Here is a 12,321-nt window from a genome sequence, read left to right as displayed (position 1 = left end):
AGTTTGTTGACCGTGATGGGCACTACCAGACTAGGACCATCTCCTGCTGCTCGGTTTATGCGGGGTGCTGGCTGGCTATCGGCCTTTTCCTTGACGTGAGGGCTCGGTGAGCGGGAGGTGCAGTCTCGTTGGAAGTGGCCCTGGCCTCCACACTGGTAACAGGAGCCTCTAGGGGTGGCGCCCGGACTCGGTGATTGGTAACGCCGCTGCCCATTAGTGCTGCTCGCCGGCCGCTCTAGAGTTCTGCCCCGTTCCTCCTTCTTCTGTTCGGCTGTGTCGGATGTCAGCTGCGGGGGAGACGGTTTCCAGGAACGCCGCATTTCCTGCAGCAGCGCCGCTACCTCGGCTTTCAACTCCTTGATGTCAGCATTTAGGTCGGACTGCGTCGCGCCGGTGGCCGTCGATGTCGGGTTTGGCGCTCCCCCTTTACGCTCCGCTGGAGTACTGGTGACAAGGGGTTTGGGATGGTGACTTCTGTTGCGGCCATCCGCTACTGGGCCGACATTCTCCATTCCCGGGGGCAAAGCATATTCACGGGGTCTCACATCCGGTCCGTCTGGACGGGGGACCAGTAGAGTAGTTAACTCCATGTCCTGCACCTCCAATGTTGTAATGCTATGACTGGCTCCATGGCCACTATCAAAGCCCTCCTGATAGCCATTGAATGGCTGCGGGGAACTAGGGAGCGGGTGGAGTCCCGTGCTCAATTGCTGCACAGCGGGAGGTTGGGGATGTGGCACAACTCGCCCGACAAGTACCCCTTTAAGCATGCACTTCACCTCCTCCATTGATTGTTCCTGCTTTTCTTGGTTAAGGAGGGACCGCTCAAACATTTGGGCTAGACGACACATCTGCTTTTCCATTTCGCTTTCCACAGCGCTATCCTCTCCCCCCCCTACAGCACCGTGCTCCACGTGCTCGATCTCCTCAGTAGGTTCCAACATCATCTAGATCACATGCAACGATGGCCTTGATTAAGTGCTACTGCACGTAATTAGCAGGTTGCTAGTTAGCAAGGACGCTAACGTAAATAGCAATAGCACCGCTATTCTGTATGGAGACAGAATGCAATCCAATTATCCCACTTCTGACACCACTTGTCGCGGGACTGGGTTTAGATGTTCTTATATTAAGTAGTTGGAGGCTGGGAATTATGGTGCGACAACACAGTCTCTGGCGTTAATTAGCCGGGCTAGGCTACGGGTTTAGCAACCCACCTTGCACTGCTCCTGCAGTCTGCAGACGATGACGGACGCTGGCTAGCCTGGCTGGGATGGTCTCACTCTGCAGACACTCGCACTGTCACTGGCTGCACACTCTGATCTCTCTCTGGGGGCTGGTAATCACTCTTACTGGTTCTATTATGGTCGTCGCTGGTTAGTCACTGTCTAGCGTCAGCTCAGTCGAGGTGTAGGAGTCAGGAATGTTACGTCTGATCGCTAACACGTTATGCTAAGCTAACACTGTGTGACAGTCTGTAAACCACTATAACAACTAACCCACGCTGTGCTGTGCAATGGATAACAATAGGCAGCACGCACGCATTCCTAAGTCTCTTCTCATTGGCTAACAGGGTCTCGCGTTACTTTAGTCAGACTGTCTGTCTGTCAGGGAGCTGTCCCGCAACAGTATTTATCGTGTTGCGGAGGGGCGCGCAACAGCTGCATGGCCCGGCGTGTGGACTGCTGGTCCAGCGCAGCGACGACCAAATAGTATCTGGAGTCGTCCGCGGAGATTCCACGCAGGTGGAACAGCGCCTCGATATGCTGGAACCACGAAGCCGGGTCGCTCTGCCAGAACTCTGGGAGCTTCACAGCCGCGGCGAGAACGGCCGGCTGTGAGAGTTGGGGCGGCGTGGCCGAAGTGGATTCACACTCCTCTTCTGCTCCAAACATGATCACGTCGGGGTCACCAATGTGGCAGGATGAAGAAAAACACAGGAGACGAAGGCGAGTTTGATGTTTATTCCTCAGCTCCAAAAACCAACTGCAGCAGGAACAACCCTGCAACCTAAACCACGCCCCCAGCTCACAGTCCTGCTGGGTGAGAGGCATAGCCCCTAGTGTCCGCCACAATAAAAACAATAATGAGGTAGAACAACAATAAAAACAATATTGAAGAAGAACAACAATGCAAACAATAATGAGGAAGAACAACAATAAAAACAATAATGAAGAAGAAGAACAATAAAAACAATAACAAGGAAGGACAACAATAAAAACAATAATGAAGAACAACAACAATAAAAACAATAATGAAGAAGAACAAAAATAAAAACAATGAGGAAGAACAATAATGAAAATCAATCAGGAAGAACAACAATAAAAACAATGAGGATGAACAACAATAACAACAATAATGAAGAAGAACAACAATAAAAACAATAATGAGGAACAACAACAAAAACAATAATGAGGAGGAACAACAATAAAAACAATAATGAAGAACAATAAAAACAATAATGAAGAAGAACAACAATAAAAATAATAATGAAGATCAACAATAAAAACAATCATGACGAACAACAATAAAAACAATAATGAGGAAGAATAACAATAAAACAATAATGAGGAAGAACAACAATAAAAACAATAATGAGGAAGAACAACAATAAAACAATAATGATGAAGAACAACAATAAAAACAATAATGAAAAAGAACAATAATAAAAATAATGAGGAAGAACAACAATAAAAACAATAATGAGGAAGAGCAATAAAAACAATAACGAGGAAGGACAACAATAAAAACAATAATGAAGAAGAACAACAATGAAAACAATAATGAAGAACTGTTATGGCTCGCCCACCCCGCGCCGTGGCCCGCCCACCCCACGCCGGCAGCCAATCGGCTCGTCAGGGCCGGGCTTAGTCATCAGGGCTGGGCTTAGTTTGGTGGCCTCCCACGTGCCCGTTGTCAGTTCGTGTTGTAACCTCCCCGCGGTAGCGGCGACCCTCCTCTCACGGTCCTTTTCTCTCCGAACTCACCCCAGCCCTTGGTTCATGTTTTTCCCTTGCAAGGTTTCCCCGTGGAAGTATCCTGCCTTGTTCCCGTTTGGATTACCCGCGAGTTTTTTCCCCCCTTGGACTTTCCGTTTTTTCCTTGTCGCTCATTGCCTTCCTATGTTTGAATAAAGTACGCCAGTTTTCGGCTAACCCCATCTCTGTCTGGTGTCGTGCGCTTGGGGTCTTCCACAAACCCTAACAGTACGAACTGACCATGACGACCCCAGCCGACACAGAGAGCGTACCGGCCAGCTCGCTTCGAGCGGCCCTCATCGAACAGGTCCGCCTGACTAACTCCCACACCCAGCAGCTAGATGCGGCCTCCGCCGCGGTGAGAGATCTTCAGACTTGGGTCCCGCCCCTCAGGGCCTGTGTGGGTAACCTAACGAGGCAGCAGGCGGCGTTGGCGAGCCAACAAGCAGAGATCCTGCGGCAGTTGCAAACCATCACGGCGGCTCTCACCATCCAGCCGCCAGGCCAGCCTGCCCCAGGAGTGGTGGGTAACCCGCCCCCTGGGCCCGCGGCCCCGGTTAACCCTGTGGGGCTCAACCCAGTTCCCCGGGAGCCCTGCCTCTCCAGCCCACGACCGTTTGATGGCGACTTTGAAACCTGTGCCACGTTCATCATGCAGTGTGAGCTGGTCTTCCTGCACCAACCCAGCATGTTCACGTCTGATGCTGCCCGGGTCACTGGCTTATGTGACCAACCTGCTCACAGGCCGAGCAGCTCAGTGGGCCACTGCTTCCTGGTCCATGAAGGCCAGTTTCTGCCTCACCTACGAGGCCTTTGAGGTGGAACTACGGAAGGTTTTCCACCATCCAGTCGGTGGCTAGGACCCTGGTGCTCGGCTGAGCAGTATCCAGCAGGGCAGTGGCAGTGTCACAGACTACGCGGTGGAGTTCATGCTGGCCGCAGCTGAGAGCGGCTGGAACGACCGGTCACTTCGGGTCACCTTCCGGAGAGGTCTCAGCGAGGCTGTCAAGAACCAGCTAGCCACCCGGGAGGAGCCCACCTCCCTCGATGACCTGATCAAGCTCACCATCCGCACCGACGGACGCCTCCGGGAGAGGAGGCGCGAGGGAGCCCTGCGTGGATCCCCCTCCATTCCCCAGTCGTCCAGCACTCCTAACAGGATCCCTACTCCTGTTCGCCCCACTTTCCCTGTGGCCATTTCTCCCCCCGCGCCCCAGACCACGACGGGGGAGGAACCTATGCAGCTGGGGCGCACGCGCCTTAGTCCGGCCGAACGGGAGGCCCGGTTCAAGGCGGGTCAATGCCTCTACTGTGGCCAGAAGGGACATCTGATCAGCGGCTGCCCCACTCAGCCAAAAGACTAGGCTCATCGGGGCCCCGGGAGATCCTAGTGAGCTGACTTTCCTGTTCCCGCCGTCCTGCCCCACAGAACCATCTAGTTAGCGATACCCTGGCCTGGGCTGACCAGCGGCTCACGGTGAGTGCACTCCTCGACTCGGGGGCTGATGAGTGTTTCCTGGACTCGGAGTTTGCGGCCCAGGCTAACATCCCGCTAGAGACGCTGGAGAAGCCCATGGAGGCCTTCACGCTGGACGAGCGCTGCCTGGCCAGCGTCACCCAACGCACCCACACTTTCTCTTTCACCATAGCAGGTAACCATGTGGAGAGACTTCGGTTCTACATCATCCAGTCCCCGTTAGTCCCTGTGATCCTAGGGCGCCCCTGGTTCGTGCAGCATGAGCCACACATCGCCTGGGCCTCCGGTACCATCATGGAGTGGAGCTCCTCCTGTCATGCCCAATGTCTCCAGGCTGCTCCCGCCCCATCCCCCCGACGTGCCCCTAGTACCCCGCCTCCCGACCTCTCCTCTGTTCCCCCTGAGTACCATGAGTTAGGTGAGGTTTTCAGCAAGACCCGGGCCCAATCTCTTCCTCCTCATCGGCCTTATGACTGTGCTATCGACCTCCACTCTGGGGCACCCCTTCCCAGCAGTTGTCTGTACAGTCTGACCATCCCCGAGAAAGCTGCGATGGACGAGTACATCTCCAAGTCCTTGGCAGCGGGGCTCATTTGGCCCTCATCCTCCCAGGTGGCAGCTGGATTCTTTTTCGTGAAGAAGAAGGACGTGGGCCTCCGACCCTGCATTGACTATCGCCAACTCAATGAGATAACCGTCAAGAACAAGTACCCCCTTCCTCTCATGAGTTCCACCCTTGAGCCCCTCACCCAGGCTACAGTCTTCACTAAGCTGGACCTCCGGTGTGCCTATCATCTGGTCCAGATCCGGAAGGGGACGAGTGGAAGACACCCTTTAAGACGCCCCGGGGTCATTATGAGTACCTGGTCATGCCGTTCGGCCTCACCAACACCCCGGCGGTATTCCAGGCTCTCATGAATGACATTCTCCGCGACATGCTCGACGAGTTTGTGGTGGTGTACCTCGATGACATCCTCATCTTCCCCAGGACCCTCGAGGAACATGTCCAGCATGTCCGCCGGGTACTCGAACGTCTCCTCCGGAACCGGCTCTTCGTCAAGGCAGAGAAGTGCCGGTTCCATTCCCCTTCCGTTGACTACCTGGGCTTCGTCGTTGAGAGGGGACAGACCCGGGCCGACCCCCGCAAGATCCAGGCTGTGGTGGACTGGCCCGATCCCACATCACGGAAGGAATTACAGAGCTTCCTCGGGTTTGCGAACTTCTATCGGAGGTTCATCCGGAACTACAGCTGCGTGGCAGAACCTCTCACCAGGCTGACCTCCCCCTCCCAGCCGTTCATCTGGTCCCCGGCTGCCCGCTCTGCGTTCCAGTCCCTCAAGGAGAGGTTCACCAGCGCCCCGGTCCTGCTCCACCCCGACCCCAAGAAGCAGTTCATCGTAGAGGTGGACGCTTCGGACACCGGGTTGGGGGCTGTCCTCTCCCAGCGGTCAGCGTCTGACCAGAAGGTCCACCCATGCGCCTTCTTCTCTCGCCGGTTCCTCCCCGCCGAGGAGAACTACGATGTCGGGAACCGGGAGCTGCTGGCAGTGGTGGCTGCTCTGGAGGAGTGGCGCCATTGGCTGGAGGGGGCGGAACAGCCGTTCACCATCGGGACGGATCATAAGAACTTGACGTTCATCCGGGCAACCAAGCGCCTCAATGGTCGGCAGGCACGGTGGGCCAGCTTCCTCAGTCGGTTTGACTTCACGCTAACTTATCGCCCCGGGTCCCGCAACACGAAGGCAGACTCCTTGTCCCGACAACAACCGAGGAGGGAGCCAGCTACAGAGGAGCCGACTCCCATCCTTCCTGAGGCCAGGGTGGTTGGCGTGGTTACCTGGGGCATCGAGACCGTGGTCAGGCAGGCGTTGCGCTCTCATCCCGCCCCGAGCCACGTCCCTTCACGCCGCCTATTCGTCCCGGACGCAGTCTGGCCCCGGGTTCTCCAGTGGGGCCATGCCAGTCAGTTTGCTTGCCATCCGGGTGTCCACCGCACCTTCACCTTTCTGGCTCGGCGTTTCTGGTGGCTCACCATGAGGAACGACGTCAGGGACTTCGTAAAGTCCTGCTCCGTCTGTGCTCGCAGCAAGGCCTCTCACCAGGCACCCGCGGGTCTGCTGCAGCCCCTCCCAACTCCAAGCCGGCCCTGGTCCCATGTGGCGTTGGATTTTGTCTCCGGACTGCCTCCCTCCCAGGGTAACACTGTGATCCTGACAGTGGTGGACCGCTTCAGTAAGGGAGTGCACCTGGTGGCCCTCCCCAGACTCCCATCGGCTTCTGAGATGGCGGACCTCCTGACGAGCCACGTGTTCCGTCTCCACGGCCTTCCCCTGGACGTCGTCTCGGACCGAGGGCCCCAGTTCGTCTCCCAGGTATGGCGGGCCTTTTGTAAGGGGTTGGGTGCCTCTGTTAGTCTCTCCTCTGGCTATCACCTACAGACTAACGGACAGACAGAGAGGATGAACCAGAGCGTGGAGTCTGCCCTCCGGTGCGTGGCCGCCAAGAAGCCCAGCTCCTGGAGCCGGTTCCTCCCCTGGGTCGAGTATGCCATCAACTCCCTGGTCAGCTCTGCCACTGGCCTCTCACCTTTTGAGGTGTCCCTGGGCTACCAGCCGCCTCTCTTTGCTGCGCAGGAGTCGGAAGTGGCGGTTCCCTCCGTGCAGGCCCATCTGAACCGGTGTCGTCGCGTCTGGGAGGTGACCAGAGCCGCTCTGCTCCGGGCAGCTGAGCGCGCCAGTCGGGGAGCCAACCGATGCCGGTCCCCAGCACCTACGTACCAACCAGGCCAAAGGGTGTGGCTGTCCTCGAAGGATCTCCCACTTCAGTCCACCGCGAAGAAGCTGAACCCCGGTTTGTCGGCCCCTTTGAGATCAGGAAGGTTCCCAGCCCCGCGGCGGTGAGTCTTAAGCTTCCGGCTTCCTTGAAGACCCATCCCGTGTTTATATTAAAATGGTGGACTAGCCCTTTAAGGTTGTCTCAACATGTCACTTACCATAGCCTAGACACCACAGGAATAAACACACATGAATAATCCACACTCACACAGGTACATAGAATTATATATACAAATGTATTATGAGTAATAATTATTAGAATGAATGAAAGTGATAAGCCTCAATGGCTAACAAGCATCTGCATTCAGATATACACAAATTAATCAGACTAACACATTAGCATACAGCTCAATAACCCTATAACTAAGCCGGCAATAAAATAAAATAAAGTCAACCCCCAGTTGCAGGCCTGTTTCTTTATCGGGTACGTTGGGACCCTAAACAGCTCTCTTCGCTCCCCTTGGAAGCCCGCACATCCAACTTGTACTCACAAAGAATGCTCCTCTTCGTCTCGCGCTTCTCACCGCAGCACAGCAGCGAACGTCAGGCAGGCAGCCATCCTAGCTAACTGGCTAGTTAGCCGTTAGCACCATCTCACGGTCGAACCGTGCGCTCGCCTCGGCAGCCCAACACGGCAACAGACGACTCCTTCTGCGTTCCTCGATGGTCGCATGAACCCACCACTACACTGTACTGATAACGTTACTTCGCTAAACTAGAAGACGGCCCGACTCACTGTGGGGAGAGCCCCTCACCGCATCCAGTCCATTCGCCCGTCTTGCTGTGCTAGCAACGAACACCGACTGGCTAGCTCGCTCCGTAACGTCGCTGGGTCCACATATGGGACTGACGAGTAGTCAGTTTGTCTCCCAGTTCACACAAACAGTTCCTGGGATGGGTCTCGGTCAGACACCCGCACACGTCACTGTTCACTAAACTTCAATTACATTTCTCTCACCGCAAAATAGCATATAACAACTCGACATCACACTGCTCCGTTTTCCTCACACAAGGGACGAGAGACCTCCTTCTTCCCGTCCAGTCTGCTCGTGCTGACGTTTTTCGCTGCCCTCTCAACCAATCACATTCAAGGTAAGGTATTCTCTCCACAGCCAACCAATCACAACAATGGTAAGTTTCAACACGAAAGTAAATGCATTTCACATTGGTAAACAACTGTTTTGCAGAACAATATCAACAATATAATATATTCATATTCAAAAGGTATACAAAATAACAAACATAGGCCAAACTCTTATCTAATAGTGCAATGTAATATATCTAAGGCCTATAATTTAACCACAGGGTTACATTCCTTTTCTTCCGTCAGTCCTCTTCATCCCGCCCCCTCTCGCTCTCTCTGCTGCATAACGCAGCCACTTCTTGACGACATCGCTGAAGTTCAGCTCCGACATCTTTCGGCCATGTTGACGAGCAGCCTCTGAGAATGATCTTGCAAGCTCACGTTCTGCTGCCTGACGTGCGTCAATCAACTGACAAACAATTAAAATCAGTTGAGCGCCAACAGAGAAAGCAGTCTAGCCAATCACAGCCAGGCGGGCATTGCGCACATTGAAACAACATTGATTCAGTGTTGCCATTTCAATCCCGAAAATTTAACCCTTATTGCAATGTCGATTCAACATTTTTTGAACGTTTAAACTGTGTCTGTTATTAAATGTTGAATCAATATTGATTTCTCATCCTCAACCAAAAATTACAATTTTGACCATAATTCAATGTTGAATCAACAACGTTTACTATTTGGGTATGGTTTCATGCCAGGAAAGAGCACCACAGATGCGATGTTTGCTTTGAGAGTGTTGATGGAGAAGTATAGAGAAGGCCAGAAGGAGTTACTTTGTGTCTTTGTAGATTTAGAGAAAGCATACGACAGGGTGCGAGAGAGGAGGTGTGGTATTGTATGAGGAAGTCGTGAGTTGCAGAGAAGTATGTAGGAGTGGTGCAGGATATGTATGAGGGAAGTGTGATAGTGGTGAGGTGACAGATGGGTTCAAGGTGGGGGTGGGATTACATCAAGGATCGGCTCTGAGCCCCTTCTTGTTTGCAATGGTGATGGACAGGTTGACGGATGAGATCAGGCAGGAGTCTCCATGGACGATGATGTTCGCGGATGACATTATGATCTGTAGCAAGAGTAGGGTGCAGGTTGAGGCCCTTCATTCCGTCTGCTGTCAGGCTGAGAGAAGCCATTTTAGATAAATGCTTTATATTGTTTTAAACCACAATATTTGGTTTATATTTTGTCTGTTTCTCACGTGGCTTGTGGGCCTGTACGTTCACTGACTGTAGTAGGGAATGTAACGTGCAATGCATCTTAGAACGCTTTATTTATTTATTTATTTATTTATGTATTTAGGTATTTATTCTTTTCTTTTAACTTATATTAATTTTTACCCTCCGTCTGGTCGTCGTGTGAGTCTGCATGTAAGGCCACACGAGTGCATCTCTTGCCCATGTACTGATTTGTCTGTTGTCTCTGACATACTGATGATTGCCACTTGTCTGTGAGTTTGGGTATGGTCTGGGTAGATTGTAAAACTGAATTGCCCTTCTGAGATAAATAAAGTTGTCTGAATCTGAATCTGAGGAGAGCCTGGAGAGGTGGAGGTATGCACTGGGGAGAAGAGGAATGAAAGTCAATAGGAGCAAGACGGAATACCTATGGGTGAATAAGAGGGAGGACAGTGGAATGGCGAGGATGCAAGGAGTAGAGGTGACGGAGGCGTATGAGTTTAAATACTTGGGGTCAACTGTTCAAAGTAATGGGGAGTGCGGAAGAGAGGTGAAGAAGAGAGTGCAGGCAGGGTGGAGTGGGTGGAGAAGAGTGTCAGGGGTGATTTGTGACAGAAGGGTATCAGCAAGAGTTAAAGGGAAGGTTTACAGGATGGTTGTGAGACCAGCTATGTTGTATGGTTTGGAGACAGTGGCACTGATGAAAAGACAGGAGGCAGAGCTGGAGGTGGCAGAGTTGAAGAGGAGCAATCGGCTGCCATTGATTTTGGGCAGAACTTAGAAATATTTTCAAATCTTTGAACCCAATTCGACACCACCCTTCCCAATCAGAAAGCATCAGGATGCCTCCAAAGCCACGCCCCGAAAACACATGCACACACCAGCTGATTAAAGCGAAAGCATTCACCTGAGACAAGCGCCATTCTGAGCGGAGCCGAATTAGCTGTACCGAATGATGTCACACACGTAAGAGAAAACTAACTTTATTATTATAATGAACATAAACAACGAATATAAACAACGAACATGCCTATTGTTAGCACTCACAACTGGCGGCTGGCTAGGTAGCTAGCAGGCAGCTATGTTTTAGCAACCGGCCTTTGTGTACGCACAACTGTTATGCGCATAACAAACGCGCGTCTCACTGAGGGTTTGATAGACAGCTCGCTCATTCCAATCATTTGACTTGGTCGTTCGTCTGATTGGATGTCGTTGTTTTAGCTCCTGCCCCCTACAGGAATGACAGATTTTTTTCATTTCGGTGTCAAACGTCATTTTTTTAGTACTCTTGATTACTGTCGAGATATAATAAGAAATTTAAAATTTTGCCAAAAATCGGCGGCCGCCTATAGCTCCTTTGAAGATGATAAGATTTTCACTGGGAGTGATGAAGAAGGACAGGATTAGGAACGAGTATATTAGAGGGACAGCTCAGGTTGGAAGGTTTGGAGACAAAGCAGGAGAGACAGGATTGAGATGGTTTGGACATGTGTGGAGGAGAGATGCTGGGTATATTGGAGAAGGATGCTGAATATGGAGCTGCCAGGGAAGAGGAGAAGAGGAAGACCAAAGACGAGGTTTATGGATGTGGTGAGGGAGGACATGCAGGTGGCTGGTGTGACAGAGGTAGATGCAGAGGACAGGAAGAGATGGAAACGGATGATCAGCTGTGGCTACCCCTAACGGAAGGAGCCGAAAGTAGTAGTAGTAGTGGTGGTAGTTTATTTCTGAATTAGATCAATAACATGCGAGAAACTATACACAGTTTTAAACACAATTGCACTCGCATGGAACATAATTGTGTGTGTGTGTGTGTGTGTGTGTGTGTGTGTGTGTGTGTGTGTGTGTGTGTGTGTGTGTGTGTGTGTGTGTGTGTGTGTGTGTGTGTGTGTGTGTGTATACACTGGTTAGTACTGAACTTCACAATGCAGACTAACGTCGATAGTAAGAAGTGAACATGTGATGTTAGAGGGATAGTTTGGTATATTGAATTCAGGTTTGATATTTGTTTATCAGGCACTTGACAGGGAAAAGCTTTCTGCTCTTGCTGTTCAGCTACAATATAATGGGTCGCTAGGACTGCTGGGAAATAATTTATCAACATCCGCAGGAAAGCTGCCTGCTAAAGATCCAACTCAGAGGTACATATTGGTTTTAGAGACGGACGCTATCTAGTCTTGTTTTGTTAGATTTGATAACCAACATACATACCGGTGACAGTAACAAACATACCGGTGACAGTAACAAACATACCCGTGACAGTAACAAACACACAGGTGACGGTAATATACATACAAGTGACAGTAAAAAACATACCAGTGACAGTAACAAATATACCGGTGACAGTAATAAACATACCGGTGACAGTAACAAACATACCACTGACAGCAACAGACATACCAGTGACAGTAACAAATATACCACTCACAGTAACATACATACCAGTGACAGTAACAAACATACTGGTGACAGTAGCATACATACCACTGACAGCAACAGACATACCAGTGACAGTAACACATATACCATTGACAGTAACTTACATGCCGGTCACAGTAACAAACATACTGATGACAGTAGCATACATACCGGTGACAGTAACATACATACCGGTGACAGTAACAAACATACCAGTGACAGTAACATACATACCGGTGACAGTAACAAACGTACTGGTTAGTGACAGTAACATACCAGTGACAGTAACCGGTAACAGTAACATACATACCAGTGACAGTAACAAACATACCAGTGACAGTGTGGTGATACACAATTG

The sequence above is a fragment of the Lampris incognitus genome, chromosome 2 (assembly GCF_029633865.1).
Source record: "Lampris incognitus isolate fLamInc1 chromosome 2, fLamInc1.hap2, whole genome shotgun sequence".
In the NCBI taxonomy this organism is placed as follows: domain Eukaryota; kingdom Metazoa; phylum Chordata; class Actinopteri; order Lampriformes; family Lampridae; genus Lampris; species Lampris incognitus.
The sequence above is the reverse complement of the archived record's forward strand: the minus strand, read 5'-3'. Positions refer to the sequence as shown.